The sequence below is a fragment of the Vulpes vulpes genome, chromosome 14 (assembly GCF_048418805.1).
Source record: "Vulpes vulpes isolate BD-2025 chromosome 14, VulVul3, whole genome shotgun sequence".
Taxonomy (NCBI): Eukaryota; Metazoa; Chordata; class Mammalia; order Carnivora; family Canidae; genus Vulpes; species Vulpes vulpes.
Window position 1 is genome coordinate 122981878 of NC_132793.1, and position 17922 is coordinate 122999799.

Below are 17922 nucleotides of genomic sequence, written 5' to 3' on the forward strand. Positions count from 1 at the left end.
TATATTTCCATGTTTGTTGATCCATGGTTCATTTCATCAATGGGAAGTTACACTTCTAGGCACCATGATAGGCTGACTTATATAACAAACAGATTTTGGTTTCTCTGTTTTGTGAAAGATGATACTGAGTACAAGAAAAGAGATGTCATACAAGATGAAATATAAGGTAAAGAGTGATGAAAGGAGGACAAAAGGAGGAAAACAACTTGCAAAACAGATGGTGCATTTTAAATAGCAGGTGATTGGCTAGTCTTTCCTGTTTGACTTCGCTGACACAGTGGGCAGGGCGACCTCCCTCAAGCCATTCCCACCAAGCATATATCAACTGAACTGATTAGCTGATGTTTTCCCTTCCACAAACCAATATGTTGAGAACCATGTGTTATTTGCTATTACTGTGTTACCTTGTACAGATGAGAGATGGTGATGTGAAACTAAAAGTTTATTGCAGTGACTCTAGAACCATCCTTCTAGACATACAGCCTCTAGAATGACTTCCAGAGACCCCCAGAGAGACTGTTGGCATGACGTCTGGGAGTCTATTCCTGATGGTGTGTTCAGACCCATGCCTCTCCAGGGACCTTAACAACCCTTATTTTATATCTTTATGAAGGCAAACACAGTCATTTTTATAGATACACCAACAAAAAGAAAGGTACTTTTTTTTTTCTGAGTAAAATAAGAAAAATAGGGACTTGATAACAAGAATAGTGCTCTCATTGGGATGTTAGATATCAGGCAACCTGGATACTAATCCCTACTCTGTCTAGTTCCAACTAACTAGTCTACCTCTAATTAATTAGCTCAACTTAACTTTTTAACTCTGCTTTCTCAACACCTTTTTGTTTTATTAAACCTAAGGTATAATAGACATGCTTTGAAAGAGTGATCAGAGAGCATTGAATCCACACTGCGAGCATGGGTCAGAAAGGACGGCCAGCCTCTTGAGTAAGAATTTTCTAAGCTTGGAACACCTGGGTGGCTCAGCAGTTGAATGTCTCCCTTTGGCTCGGGTTGTGATCCTGGGGTTCTGGGATTGAGTCCTGCATTGGCTCCCCGCAGGGAGCCTGCTTCTCCCTCTGCCTATGTCTCTGTCTCTCTCTGTGTGTCTCTCATGAATAAATAAATAAAATCTTAAAAACAAAAAGAATTTTCTGAGCTCCATCTCCTTGCTTATAAAGTGAAGACACAGGACTAGATGACTCTTAACAGTGATTCTAGTTCTAACAAATGTTAGATTTTATGACATTATCATTGTGAGCAATGGCAGTCTTCTAGAAACCCTTGAAAGTTATGATCCAGCATGAGAGGTTTTGCAAACACATGTAGGGAGATAAAAATCCTTCTCTACGCATATATATACACACGAGTGGGTCTTTTTCATGTATAGAAATGATAAAATCTCAAATGTCAGTCTTCATGGACTGACATTTATTGCTTAGGAACTTCAGTGTTCCCTGACTCAGAAATGATTAGTGTAACCAAGAGTTTATGTTTGCATAGTTATTTTTTAAAACACTTACTTTAATTTAGTATCTACTTACATCTTCAGTATTGTATGACTATGATATACAGATTCACAGCACCATTATTATATACTTCTTCTCAAAATAATTGAAGAATTGTCCATGACTAGATTGCATGTTCCTTTCAGCTTTCCTCTATTTCTCAGAGAGAGAAGGCATCCTATTTTTGGTAGTGAGCATCCCTCCCTTTCCCCCTGCCAAAGAACAATGACAAGAAAATGATTAATGAGTGCACTCCACATTACTGTCAGCAGGAATCCAGTCCAGGCATGGGGGGAACCTGAATAATTGAAGGGAAGGGGTAACAGTGGTAACATTAGTTATAACAGGTCAGAGAAGCTTTATTCCTGGGCTTTCTGCCCAGTTTAAAGGATCATTTACATATTTCAGAGTGGTTTGCTTTGCTAATTGGTAAACAACCTTTATGGCTCAGAATCATAGCATAAGGCTCCTGGTCAAGTTGGACAGGGAGGCTGGGCAGCATTGGTGTCCTCCTCATTACTGAAACCTTTCCTAATAACAGTACCAACAAGGGTTTTACCTAATGGGTGATAAATGACCATATTTCAGATGGGGACCTTATCTCATTTATCACTGCCTCTGGGGTGGAGTACCACTAGAATCAGAATCAAAACTATTGAAAAGGTCTATACTTTGTATTTACTTGGGATTTCTTCACATCCTTTTTTTCCCCCTCATAACAGAAAAGCATATATTGTATGGCTGGGGGAATTGGGGCAATGGTAAGGTGGTGTGTGAGAAAAAAGCACTTCCCTGACAGAGGCATCTTAACAGAATCTATTTGTTCAATTGTATGAAGCCAAAACCAAATTAACCTGCAGACTCAAAGTAGTGGAGACAAATTAATCCATGCAAGGCAGCGTGAGAGGAAGAGGCATCATTGTAATGGCCAACAGTACGGAGTGGACATCGGGCAAGCTGCGGATGTGGGACCTGCTTTACAATAGCCGTCATGCACACCTGCCTCCACATTTTGGGTCTGGTTAGCTAGTAGCAGGGGCATGTGGTTGACAACTCTGTCTTCAACAGTAACTTGAAATATAAAAGAGGTGGCTTATATCCATTCACACACACACACACATGCCCACACACAAACGCTAACAATATAAGGATCTGTTCTGGGGATATAGAAGTTGTTGATGCTGGGTTAAACTGAGAAGAAACCAGGGATGACATTTAAAGTCAAACAAAAGCAATCCTGGACCAAACAGTAAGTTATTGGCTGAACATAAAAGGAATATGATACTATAAGCATCAGCAAAATTATGAATGCGTCTTTTGAAAGGGATCTTTAAATAGTAGCCCTCAGTCTGACATTATCTTTTAAGGAAGAATTTATTTGGGGAATTTTGTTATTTTTGTAACCTAGGAATTTACATTCAGTGCTAAAAAGTTTAGGGGAAGATTATCCTATTTATCATAAATAAAAAGAGAAATTATACCAAACTTGAAAAAGAAGCTATGCAAGAAACCAAGAATTCTGGAAGAGTTCATAAAAATAAAATTCCAATGTAAAGTTGAATTGTACTAAATATATTTAAAAAAGAAATGCATTCAATGAGAGAACAGATTTTACAAAGTTCTTTTATTTTATTTAAATATTTTATTTATTTATTCACGAGAGACACAGAGACATAGGCAGAGGGAGAATCAGACAAGGAGCCTGATGCAGGACTTGATCCCAGGACCCTGGGATCACGACCTGAGCCAAAAGCAGATGCTCAACCACTGAGCCACCCAGGTGCCCCTAAAAAATTGCTTTAGTCAAGAATAAGAGTCTGACAATTTCCTTTCAAAACCCAGAACTCAGGTTAAGATGTAAGAATCAGGGCAGCCCAGGTGCTCAGCGGTTTGGTGCTGCCTTCAGCCCAGGGCCTGATCCTGGAGACCCGGGATTGAGTCCACGTCGCGCTCCTTGCGTGAAACCTGCTACTCCCTCTGCCTCTATCTCTACCTCTCTCTCTCTCTGTCTCACATGAATAAACAAATTATATCTTAAAAAAAAGATGTAAGAATCAATTAATGTATTTGAGAAGGAAATATATCTTAGATTTATTTCTAATTCTTTATGTTAGAGTATTTAAAAAAATCAAACCAACACAAAAAGAGCAACTTATAAAATGTGGCTTGGAAAGAATTTGCTTCTATTTTTATTCCAAAGTCAAGTGATGTTAAAGTCCTGATTCGGCTTAAACAGTGGTTGATATTTATAATTATAAGGTATAAATGAGAGGCAATTAATTTAACCTATAACCTTCCCATTTTTGTCTGTTATGAATGTGCTTCAAGTTAAAACGGTTTTAGATGTTCTCACCTCACTTGCTTGATGCAGACCTAGCTGAAAACCCTATCGAATACATCTAAAAATATGTGGCTTGTCACTATGATCAAATGAACCAGCCTATACCCAAAGAGGGAAACTCTCTGCCTAGCCATAAATCACAAAGGTCCTTCTAGAATAGGACTTTGGAAACCTGTTTTTTTTTTTTTTTTTTTTCTGGAAACATGTTTAACCTTTCCCTTTTGAGAACTAAATAACTGCAGCCTGCCCACAAAATACCAAAGGATGAAAAGCCCTTTATTCAGGGCAAATCAGCTTTAAGGTGGAAACTGGTAATTAATGTACAGGATGTATAATTTGCTCTGTAAAACTGGATTCATTCAACTCTAACTGGATTTCCAGCTCAACGATTTCCCTCAATCCTGGAATTTTCATTCTTGGTGTGATAAGCATCAGACATAAATCTCCATTTTAGTCAAAATCGTTCTGTCTATTGCCACCAGAACTTTACTTGGATCTGATGTTTGCTGAAATCTACTCAAATCTCCTTTGCAAGTTTCTTTTCCTTAGGCCTTGTGAGCTAAAATTATATGCCTTTGTGGTCAATGCAGTTGTAAATAGAGGAGATTCTGGAGGTAAAAAGGCTATGTTCAAATCTGTCTCTGTCACTTCCAGATAAGAGACTTTGGGAGATTGCTCCATATTAGAGATTTCTCACTGCTAGTGGAAACGTGAACTAGTACAACCACTTTGAAAAAGCAATTTGGTGTTATCTTGTAAAGTTGACTATTTGCATTCTCTACAAGCCAGTGATAGCTTACTGATATGTACTAAGGGACATGTTCATATATTTTACTCCAGTCCCACAAATGTACCTTGAGATTTAAGATGGGCACATAGTAAGCATGTTTTTTACCACCTCCTCCCCCATCCCTGAGTGCCTATGGCAGACATCACTAATCCATCCTAGATGTCTTTCCTTCTGAGTCCAGTCTTAGCCTCACAGTTCTTTTTAATTCGGCTCCGCAGGTGACACTACCATTCAGTTGGAATCTTGAGAAGACTCTTCTGCCTTCCTGGCCTTAGTATAACTAGGGGCTTTGGGACTGAGTGCACTTGGCAGTTTATTCAAAATGGTTTGTTTTAGAAATGGGTAAAGATAAACAGATTTCCCTTACATTTTTAAGAACTCAGCTCTATAACTGTTTTAGGATGAAAAAATCTCTTAAATGTTTTTAACTTCTTGTCCAAATCTCAGGCTTATTTTGCTTTTATAATTCATAATGATCCATTACAGCATACAGCTAATTTTTAGCTGTCATTAAATTATTTATGACATTTTCTTTTTGGGTTATTGACACTAACTTTCTACAAATTGCTTAGACCTCTTTTGTATATAGCACTCAATGGAAAGCAAAAGTCTGATAGGACACAGGGATATGTTATACTAATATTCCTTCAATCTACACATGGGTTCCCAAAATAAGCACAGAAATTGTCAAATCTATGGTTTCATTCTTCCAAAACGTTGATATATTATCCTGAGCCACAGTATATATTGCAATTCTTCCCAGCAAATACATTTAGCAGGAGAAACACTGAGTCACTGTACAGTAAGTTTAAATTATGAGGGCAAGGGAACAAGAAAAAAGTATGGCTTACATATAATATAAAAATTATCAATGTTTCCGGTGGCTCATGGTCTAGGCTTTTTAGTTTTTGGAATTGAGACCCTGGTTAATAAGGGATTATTAGAAATAATAATATACTATAGAAACAGTGTAGGTGGCTGAATGTCAATTTAGTTAAAAGGTATGTTCCTGAAGAAGGAAAGAAAATCCTCACACCTTTAGATTAACTTTGTCAAGATTAACTTTGTCACTGAGGCAAAGTTCCTCAATAAACTTTTCTTTCAATTAAGAGGACAAAGTTTAATGCTTGGGAGATGACTTGGATTAAATTGATGCCCTTGGAGGCAAAGGTCACATAGAATTTCATCCACAGAATAACTCATGGGCAGTGTTTGTTTCCAGTAAGGTCCAGATTTAAGACTTTACTGGATGAACTAAGGGGGCAGGCAAAGAAGCCAATTAGAAACCCCTTCTCTTTGAGATGCCTGTCTTGCTTTTTGGAACCTGTACTATATTCCCTGAAGATGCTTCTTTTTAAAATTGGAGAGAGTATTTGACAGATTCACAGGCTCTGAGAAGTTCCTCAGGAGGTCTAAAAGCTGGGAGAAGAGGGAAAACACACTTCACACTTGAGTGACATTACATAAAACTCCAAGAAATGCAGGCTCAAGGGCTCTGGAAATTAAGTTTCCTTCCCCCTTTTTGAGATAGAAAAATATTAGAAATGTTTGTAAAGATGATGAGTTTTTCTCATCCCTCATATCCATGTAGTAGATATGATAACATTAAGTTTTAGTAATACTCCAAGGACATAAAATTATTTTTGACTGGTGAGAAACTAGAAGAAGAAGTGCCAATAACTGAATTTTATAAATACTAAAATGAGGGACATCAATGTGAATCACTATTCTGAATGAAGTTAACACTATTCTGAAGCTAATAGACTCATGGCCTACCTAACCAGGATACCTAACGTCATACTTCTGTCAGTTTCCAACCATGCTCTTCTTTCCTTCCTCCCTCCTTCCCTGCCCCCTCCCTCCATAGAAGGCAGTTTTGCATAATGGCTAAAGGCATTGACCTAGAGATTAGAGTGCCTGGCTCTTCTTACTCTCTAGCAATGTGACCAAAGGCAGAGTCTTTGACATCTCATGCTGCAGGTTCCTCATCTATAAAATGAGTTAATAATAGTACCTACTTCAAATGACTGTTATGAAGATGAAGTAGGTGATTACAGATAAAATGCCTAGCACAGAGTCAGGCTTTCAATACCTGTTGGAGAGTAGAATCTATCCCCATAGCTGCCTCTGGGAAGAACTGCCTTCTCTCCTTTTGACTTTTTTTTTTTTAAATCCACAGTTACCATCAACTCTTTCACCTGTGTTTGGCCCCTCATCTCAGTTTTGGTTAATACCCCTCTTTCTGGGACTCCTCTGTATAATTTCATTATAGTTCCTGGTCTGTAATTGTTTACTGGCCTGCTGACAAACAGACCAGTAACAGCTAGAGGATGGTGTGTGCTTGATAATAAGAGCACCTGGATCTGTGAAGAGGAGGAGTCAGAAGAGACAAGAATAGAGGCAAGAATGCTGATCATGTTTGCAAATATCAATGGTCAGGAAAATACCATCTTTTAGAAAAAAGATCTCGTATAAATTAATGAAATATCAGTAAGAATGTAATAGCTCAGTGGGTAAAGGCCTTAATGGTAGAATTCATAAAATGTTCTTACCACAAAAAAACCCCACAATAATTATTGGGCATGGTGGAGGTGTTAGCTAACGCCAAGGTGGTAATCATATCGCAATATAGAAGTATATCAAATCAATGTGCTGTACACCTTAAACAATGTTACATGTCAATTACATCTCAATAAAAAAAGAAGCAAATACAACTAATAAGCATTGGAAAATGTTTATTTTCATTACTAGCAAAGAATTGTATTTTAGAATGAAGAGAGGCTATTTTCCTCTCATTAGTTATCAAGAAAAAAAAAGTTTAAATAACAATCTAACAATCTAACATGTATTCGGTGAAACCATTCCTAATGATTGTTGATGACACTGTATATTGGTTTTGACTTTGGGGGAAAACTATTTGTTGGAATGAATCTGGAACTACAAATTATTCTTGTAGCAAGTTTTGCTAGTGTCTCCTAAAAAATCGAAATGGTATAATATACATACAAAACATTTTTGTTAAATCACAGAATCATAAGTAATTATGAAAAAATTAGAACTTACCAGTAAGGCTGTGATGTGACCTATGATGAAACTGTTGTAAACAAGGGTTATAAAGATCATGTAACAATCTCTTAAAATAATTAAGAGATAATGTCTGTGAATTAAAAATAGGGTCTATGTTTATATGTACACTGAATACAACTGTGTAGAAAATTAATATTAAAACCTAGAAAAAACTTGCAGGAAATGTTGGCAATGGTTGTGTTAGCATGGTTAGGTTGAGCATGGTATTTCTTCTATTTACCACTATTTTCACTTTCTCTTTAGGTTGCTTATACAGCTAGAATGGGGGATGTCTGGGTCGCTCAGTGGCTGAGCATCTGCATTGGGCTCAGGTCGTGATCCCAGGGTCCTGAGATGGAGTGCCATATCAGGCTCCCTACTGGGAGACTGCTTCTCCCTCTGCTTGTGTCTCTGTCTCTCATGAAAAAATAAATAAAATTAAAAAAAAAGAAGAACTAAAATTAAAAGAATCTCTGAATAGTTATTGGGGCTTCATTTCTTTTTCTCTTTTCAGGTGAAATGAAACCATACCATTCAGTCTTTGATGGGATTATGCTTTTTCACCATGAAAATTGTCTTAATGAAAATTATCTGTAAATCAAGCAAAATAATTCTGATGCTAATACTTGTTATCAAATGACAGATTTACTAATGGCTCTTTGAAAAAGTGACCCATTGATGATAATGACTAATGGTGATGTTGATGATCATCATGATTATAATGATGATGATACAGCAAACTCTTCTTTTGTGTTATCTCGTTTGATCCTTAATATAATTCTGAGATGAGCTGGACTGCTATTATAAACTGAGGTCTTATTATTTATTGACTGTGGCACTATAGGTTCTGGGGATATGACTATCTGAATTCAAAAAATGAAGATAATAGTATGTCTGCCAGCATTTTGTATATTTAAGCTGAAGTACTGGCATTGAGGCTATAGATAGTGGCGTTCAATACCCATTGACTCCAATTCTCTAAACAGAAGTATGACTCTAAAGGGGTCATTAATCAAACATGTTGGATATAAAATGTGTTATTATAGTCTCACAAATGAATATGCATCATTCATCTGAAGGTTTATGGGCCCGAATTCCTGGCTCACCCTTTTGGATGTTCTCAGGGCTCCTTTTAAGAGTTCCATGAAAGGGATTAGAATAATCTATTATTGCAAAAGAAGCTTTTACAGTTTGCTGAATTGTCAATGAAAAGCATTAGAAGATCCATTCTTAATGTTATGTCTGCTTACCTCCCAGCATTTACCTTAAACCTTCAGTGCTGGGTCTCATGTAACTATACTAACATAATATGACATCCATTGTCACACACAATATATTTTCTTTTTGATATTTTGGATTTAGGGAACAGTATTTCATAGCCCTCTTCAGAGTGGTCTCTATGGCTCCTGGGTGCTCTGCCTTCTGAACTCATGTGAGGACTTATGATCTAGACCAGTGTATTCAGCATGACATTCATTAATATATTCACGTACAATGTATTTTAGTAATGCTTAAATTTTTACAAGTGTGAGGATTAGTACCAATTTCTTTCAAATATCAAATGCTAGACAAAGATATGGGAACGCTTCTTGCTTGAAATATATGTGCCAAGGGCTTTTGATTAAGAAAATCAACATGAATGGGTGCATCTTGGAAATAATAAAGCACTATGTATGTGTAAGGCATTATTACACTTTTTGGCTGATGTGTTCTATTATCTTGTTCTTTAGCTTCTATATCTATGTGCCTCATCTCCTTAACTGAGCCATAAATCCATCAAAGGTAGAGATTATAACTGCCTCCTACAGGGGAACCCTCATAGTGCCGAGCAGTTTTATGCACAACTCTAAGTATCTGAAGAGCTAAAACTTGGTTTTATATCTTGGATTTACTACTTTTTTGACTGTGTGACCAAGGGAAAGTTACTCAAGTTACCTTAGCTCTCTGAGTCTTAGTGTCTTTATCTACAAAGTGGATTTATTATAGTATCAAACTCAGGATTTCTGCAAAGATTAAATGCGATAAGATACCTATCAGATGAGAGTCACTTAGTAAATGTTAGATTTTCTTCTCCTTCTTATTTTTTTAGAAACTCACAGAAAAAAAAAAACAAACAAACAAACCCAAACACCTAACCACCTCTGTTTTGGATTTACATGTTCCAGACTATATCACAGTGTATATTCACTGTATTCAAATGACGATAACTTCTTAGCAGATGGTGCGTGTGCTGAATGGCTGCTATTAACTTTGAGACTGTATTTAATCAATGACAGTCAACTTTACCCTTTGGTTTCACAGAAATTAAAGGGCTTTTTAAAAATCTTCCAGGTCAAAAACCAGAAAATTGTGTCCCCTGCAATTAATGAACATGTGGTTATTAGCAAACCTGTTCCCTAACTTGAGATCTTTTTTGTAGGTGTAACAGGTGAGAGCTCCTGAGCTCATTATATTTTTTTCTCTGAGCTCATTATAAATTCTGTGAGTCATTTGGTTAATTCCCATTGATAATGCTAAATTACCCTGCATGATGAGGTTATATCTGTTCAGAATTAGAAGATTCGGACAGGATCTAGACAGTTGACTAGCTCTCCATGTCAAGACAGAGGCTGTTAGGGAGTATTAGCAGACGCTGAGCCAAAACCGTCTCTGAAATCTAATTCATCAAATGTTATTTTCCCATAATATCATGGGCCACTCAGTTTTCCTTTATGTGGTGACATCTTTCCAAAAGGATCTCTGACCCCATCCTTTTCTTCTTTAAAACACTTCAGATTTGACTTGCTGACTTCAGGCTCTTTTCGTCCAATCCTTGAGTTGGCATAGTGTTGACTGACAAGCCTCTTCTTTCTCAATGTGTCCTTTACCTAACTTTGAAGTTCCTAAGATTCAAGGCATACCTTTAAATCAGCATTGATGGTTGTTTCTGTTCTTTTAGAATATCATTAGGATGCTGGTGCGGGTGGGGGACAAGTCCTATTCATGACATTTTGAGACAGAAGACTCATAGTTGACAATCTGAATTTGACTTCACAAAAGACTTAACAAAACTTTTCTTTTTTTATAAAGATTTATTTATTTATTTTGAGGGAGAGAGAGAATGTGGGGGTGGGTGGTGAGCTAAGGGGAAGGGAGAGAGAATCTCAAGCAGACTGCCCACTGGGCCCAGAACACTATCTGGGGCTCCGTCTCATGACCCTGAGATCATGACCTGAGGTGAAACCAAGAGTTGGACACTAGCTGATTACACCACCCATGCACCCCAATAAAACTTTTCTATTATTTTCTGTGCCCTAGCCAGTTTTTCTCAAATACTATTAGAATATAAAGCCCATTAGAACATAGGTTTCCCAGGGGTGGAAACTTGCCTATGTTTTTTGTTTTCCTGTGCAGAACAGGGTTGACCACGTGTTAGGCGTGTGATGAATAATTGTTAAAGGAACAGGGTTTAAAATAAGAGAGAGAGAGGTGAGGCTTAACAGCCTATTTATTCCATTCCCATTTATTCTTGTCCCACTGCACTTTTATAGAATTGTAAAAGGTGTATAAAGAGGAGGAGAGGGCATAGGGCCACTTCTTTGAGCTCACGGCTTGAAACTTAGAGTCCCCTCTGCAGATGGTATGGTGAGTTGAAATGGCTCACGGAGGTTCACAGGAAGGGCTGTTTTTTTTATGGAATACTAAGAGAAAGTCTGCAGAACTGCTTCATTCTGAGTTTGCCTCCAGAGTGTTCCTATCCTGTAAGCTGAATGCAGCCTAATCTATGAACTGATTATGAAGGCCCACCCAGCTGTGGTGGGCCTTCCCTAATAATATCTTCTACAAATATCCATCTCACATTTGTAAACGTGTACTACACGCCTTAGAGCTGAAACTGGAGTTACTTCAAAGTATTGCGTGGAAAGAAGATGAGGCTTCTGGTGGACTGAAGAATTTCTTTCTATGGACTGCTGAATGGGGTAACTATGAGGCATAGTTTCCTCATCTATGTAAAGAAAGCAATCAACATCCTGCTCCGTAAATGTTGGTTGAATGAATGAAATATTTATTGTATGAATAAGAAAGAACATTAATGTATTAATGACTCATGGTATATGTTTTTGTTCTGGGAAGTAGATTGCAGGATGTAGTGAGGGCTCATTAGTCTGAGACAGAAGATGTGGGTTCAGTCTTGGTGATGTTACTCATTCTGTGAGCGTGGTGGGCACATTTTGGCTTCCACCCAAGTATCTATTACTCAGAGCTCTAATTTCTCTTTGAGAAATTCAAGGTTCTCTTGCACTCAGACATGTGATTTGGGTTGATTAATCTCAGCCAGCATCAAGGATACTTTCATGAGGTGTTGGGAAGGCTAAAGGCATTAGTATATGCAAAGCACTTAGAGACATGTCTGCCTGGGCCTTACTAAATTTTGTTGTTCTACATAGACTGATAATTTCTTCATTTATGAGTAATTTCTAAGATTTTGCAACAATACAAATTGTTGGAATAAATGACACTCTGCTATTTTATATTGGACTTCACAGCCTCTCTTCTTATTTATAAACTCGTTCAACCAACTAGCCGATGCTAGTTTTTATGATGCAGCTGGTGTACCTGCTACCTAATTATAGTAGCATATGAAAGCAAAGAGAATGTGGTTTATGTTTTCATGGAGTTCACAAGACACCTGTCCTATTCAGAATTTTCACTCACCCAAAGGGTCTGAAGCCAAGACTATCTATCATACTTGGTGCAAATGAATAAAATGTGTAGAGTTGCAGTGGGCAATAAACCCATTTTTACCCATCTATGATTTGATTGGATGTAACTAGAAGATTTGATAAGTCTTATATTATTTAAGTTCCCCCCCCTATATTACAGTGTCTAGTGTGCAGGGAGGTAAGAGGAAGTAGAACTGAGGTTCAATATAGGGATTTAGTACTTCTAGGTTGAGGCACATAAGAATCACCAAATCGGTTTTCAGTAACGTCGCATGCCCTCACAAAAGCCTTGCTTAGTGCCTGTGGAAAAATCTCTTCTGTTTTATGGAATCACATATAAAAAAATAGCACATTTGGCTTTCCTAATCATGAAAGTGTTTTTGAGATGGCAGACTTTTGAACTCAATATATCTTACAAGTAAAGATTGAGTCTATTATTTTGCTTTAATTATCTCCCCTTTCCTCCCATTGCTCTGGGGGAAACTCATTGGAGAAAAAAAAATCTAGTAATAACATGCATATATAATTGCCCCATGGTATTCCTGCAATATTTTTAAAAATGTATTAAATAAGGGTCGATAAAACATATAAAGCTTGGAGAATCTTCAAGGTTTGTGATTCTGGGAATAAATACTATGGATATTTGTTCCATTTCACTGGAAGGATCTCTCTCCCAACCTTTTATTCCTGGCAAGCTCCTATTCAGTCCATATCTAGTTCAAATACCATGTTCTCCGATCTCCAAACTCTCTGCATTCCCTACGCTGAGAATTCTCCCCTCAGAGCTATAACTATGCATTGCTACTACTGCTCTTGTCCCATTGCACTCGGATACTTATTGATCAGCCTAGATTTGTTACTGGGTCATGAATTTCTAGACAGCGGAATTGATGCCTCACTTACCATAATTGTAGATCTTGTACATAGTAGGTTGCTTATTCCAGAGTAGCAGCTCAGTAAATATCTATGGAATGAATGAATAAGTATCTCCCATTCTATGACTTGATCAGGCTTTGGAATTACATGGAAATTAGGTGGTGTGTCTCTAGAAGCTCAGGATGTTAAAGAGCCAGATTGTGAAAACTGCAATTATTGGTGTGATGGATGGCCTCAATCCTGTTCATCCCTTTGGGGAAGTCTGTGATCCTATGATACTGACTCTGAGTCTAGGGCAATGGATACATCATAAGCCATACAAAAGTGGAAGAAATGTATATATGTTGTTATAGCAAAACATTTATTATTATATAAAGTGTCCTCCTATGTACTGTATTTGAAATTTGGTTTGGTAAGCTATTAGCTCTGAAAACAATGTTCATTGCAGCATTACTCATAGTAGCCAAGATGTGGAAACAACCTAAGTTCCCATTATTATATATATATTTATATACTTACATGTATAAATATAAATAATTGTATACAAAATATATTATATATAAATATATATAATGGAATATTATTCAACCAGGAGAAAGAAATAAACCTGCCATTTGAGACAACCTGGGTGAACATTGATGTCATTATGCTAAGTACAATAAGTCAGACAGAGAAAGACAAACCCTGTATGTTATTTACTTTTATGCAGAATCTAAAAAAGCTGAACTTGTAGAAAAAGAGAGTAGGATGGAGGTAACCAGGGGTTGGAGGGTGAAGGAACTGGGGAGATGTTAAGAGTATAAACTTGCAACTTGTAGATATATAGGTTCTGGAGATCTAATGAACAGCATAGTGATTATAGTCAACAATACTATATCATAAACTTCGAAGTTGCTAAGAGATGAGATCTTAGTTGTTCTCACCACAAAAAAGAAGTGGGGAATCATGTGATGTGGTAGAGATATTAGCTATTGCTATGGTGGTAATCACTGCAGTATATAAATGTATTAAAATCATGTTGTACCTCTTAAACATCCTCCGTGTTACACGTTAATTACATTTCAATTTTTAAAAGGAGGGAAAAAAAAAGAATGGATGTGTTAGTCATTCTGTAATGCATAAAAAAACAAAAAAAACCCAAACGATGTTCAAAGCCCTGGTATTCCTCAAAATCACATGGTAACAGAAACAGTGGATTAGCTAACCCCCAAACCTTCTTTCCCTTATCTTCCATTACTTTGGAGAGTATGAGGCCAAAACATCTTCCCAGATCTTCCTGCAGTAAGTGTTGACCGTAGCACACATTTCTAGCCAGTGAGACAAAGGCATAAATCTCCAACAAGGCCTTCCTTTCCTAAAATAAAAGACAAAGCCTCATCTCTTCTTCCTGCTTGCAACCTGGACATGATGCCTATGGAAACGGGAGCCATATGATACCATGAGGACCAATGTCACAACCAGAGTTAACAAGGTAGGAAGATGGAAAGAGATTAGGCCTGGAAGGAACCATCGAACATCATCTGAACAGCCCTGCACTGCTTCCTTGGGCATTTTAATAATGTGAGCTGAATAGACTTCTTGTTTGTCTTAGCCATCCCAGTGGAGTTTCTGCTCTGTTCAGCCGAAGACAAACACAACTGATACATGTTGCAATGGGATAGGCTGGTTTATGCTGCAGTAATTGAGCAACCTGGAAATTTCAGTGGCTACATACAAAAGGAGTTCATTTATAGTATGCTTGCTGTGGTTCAGGTGACGCTCTAGGGAGCTGATATCCATGCGTTAGCTCAGCATTGCAGGTATGGCCATTCCATCTCAATATGTGCTCCCGTGATCACCTCAGCAGGGGAAAGAAGCAGAGTTGGAGAGTCAGTCAAGGACAGTTAGATACTCTGGCCCAAAGTGACACACTTCATATCTGCCCGTATCTCCCTGGCCAAACCTAATCACTTGGCCGGGACTAACCTCAAGAGAACAAAAATATCCTTGCCTACCTGGAAAGAAGAACCTATAACTATAGGTGAGCAGCCTTAATGTCTTCCACATACATCCAATGTCTACCATTTCATGGTCAGTTGAAAACTGAAGGAGTGATGTTGGAAACAATGACAGGGCAAAGAAGTTAAGATGGTTTGATAAAATAAGTGTCAAAAGCAAAATCCCTCAGGTCTAGTAGAGAAAATAATACAACCTGCTTATCTTTCTTACGTGGTATTGGTATCACAGGGACCTTTGCTAGTAATTGGCATGGAAGCAGGTGTGATGCATACAGAGGTATACACTGCAGTCAAACTTTGGAGACATTCACTCACTGGGTGATTTTCCGAGAGCTTTCTCATTTTTCTCTTACAAATGTTGAATCTGCTGTGATTCTAAAGATGAAATCGGAAGAAATGCTGCTGACCTGTAATTGCTCAAGACACTTTCCAGCTGCCCTCTCGGCAGGTGCTTCCATGTAACTTGTTTTCTCGTTATTGGAACTCCAGAAAAGTGATTTTTAAAAGTCCCTGGGAGTTTGGTAAACAGAACTGAGTTGGACCATGACTCAGAGCACCAGGCTTTCACGTGGACTCAATGCAGAAGTTGTGGGCACACTACAGACACGGTAAATAGCTCAAACTGTGCAAGGATCAGCCAATAAAATGTGCCTTTCTTTAATAGGGTTCTATTGCATTTTCACGACATTCAGTGAGTGGAACATGGAATGAGAACAAAACTGTGGGTAAGTTCATTTAGATTTTTCAAGATCAAAATAATTCTTTTGAAGTTCTTCTTTAAAAGTTCCCTTTTTAAAGTGTTATACGTTATTAAAATACTTCAGACTTAACAGGAAAAATCCAGTTCCTTTCTTCTCAGAAGTCCTTAGAAAATTATGTGATAAAAGTTAACATTCAAATTACTTTTCTTTGAGAAGAGATGTTCCAATACAAGGTTAGGATGCAGGAGAAAATGTTCGGATTAAACTTTAGCCTTACTTTGTCTATAGGAGGCTGGATTCACTAGTGTGAGGGAAGAGGGGTGAGTTCAGGTCAGGTGCAGGCACCAGGGAGATAGAGGTGAGAAACCGTTGGTCGGTCAGGATGGATACCAGATGGGATAACATTTTGAAATCCTCAGATGGTGGTTGTGATGGGTTCTGGCCACACCTAAATGCAATAGCATGCATGTGGCCAGGCAGATTGTTTGGCATATGGCCTTGAGGAAGGCAAGAGTGCAGAGAGAAAGAAGAGTTGGAAGGTGATATAGCATGGAAATAGTGATAATAATTACAGCTAATAAATACTGGGCTACAGCATGGTAGCGTGTTATGATAATAAGAATGGCTAGCATTTACTTAGAACCTATAGGTTTGGTGTCATACTGAGTATTTTATAATTTCTATCTCATCTAATCTTCAAAATAACCCTTTAAAATGGTTTCTGTCATTACTCCACTTTATAGACAAGAAAACTACAGCTTCTTAATTCCAAGTAACTTTGCCAAGGAAGTAAATGGTCAAACACAATTTGAACTTGGTTCTGCTTGATTATGAATTCTGTTTCTTGCCCCCAGCTTTGCTATACTGTCTCCATATTAATGAGGTTGCAAGGGCCTTTTGGCTGCTCAAAAATGCTGCAGACATCAGACGTGAGACAGCAAAGGAATGAAATGAAATAGTTAAGAGAGGGTATATATTGAAGAGTTTAACTAGATTATGTGAGTAAAGTGACAATGCCCTGTGGCTAACAGTGCTTTAACCCACTAACCAGAGGCATTTCTAAGCTCTTCTTTGGTTCCATCATTTTTGCTTCTTGTTTGGCTACTCTGGTTGAGCATGGATGCCTCTACCAAACCCAATATAACCAACAAAGGCTCTGTTCTGTTAGTCGCCCATAAATGTGATTTTAAAAGAGATGACTGCTGAAGTCAGTAGTTGGCAGTATTTGAGAAATACAGTGTCAGAATTGGCTTTTTCCATTCTCTTTGCAGTGTGGGGTGCTGAGGGTTGGGCCTTAAAACTAGTACTGACTCTATTCAATCCCAGGACAATCTCATAATCGATGGACACAATTTCAGGAAATAAAAGTAACTTCAAAGCAACCCAAGTCTTTTATATATATTCATACATTTCCTAAGCATCATGATTCTTAAAATTCCAGCTCATTTCTAAATAGCTCCAATTTTCTGTTCTGTCCACTGCATTCATATATTGCAGCTGTCCCCATATGTCTTACCTGAAAATTCCCTCTGAGATTTCCCTGCGAGCCTAAGCCTACAAGCTCTTGTCTTTTCCCTCTTAACAACCTTTTTTTGCATCATAAATATCTCCCTCTCATGGTGAAAGACCTAAAGAAAGTGAGAGTGTCAAGGTCAAACCCTCAGCAGTAGGCTGCATGAGGAGGAAGCCTGGAGAAACTCTTACAGTAGTTAACTTTTGTCCCATAGCACAAGCATTTGCTGACCGCCAAATTTTGAATGGTGGTGGGGGACGGTGGCTAGGGCAGCTGTTTTCACATATGGCATAGAAAGCATTGTGATGGCACTAGCAGGCCAGTTTGCCATCTTTGACATGCAGGCCCTCAGCTTCTGATTATCCAGAGAGTCATGAAAAGCTATTAGTTTAAATTTAATTTTGCACTGGAGAACACTGTTAATGTA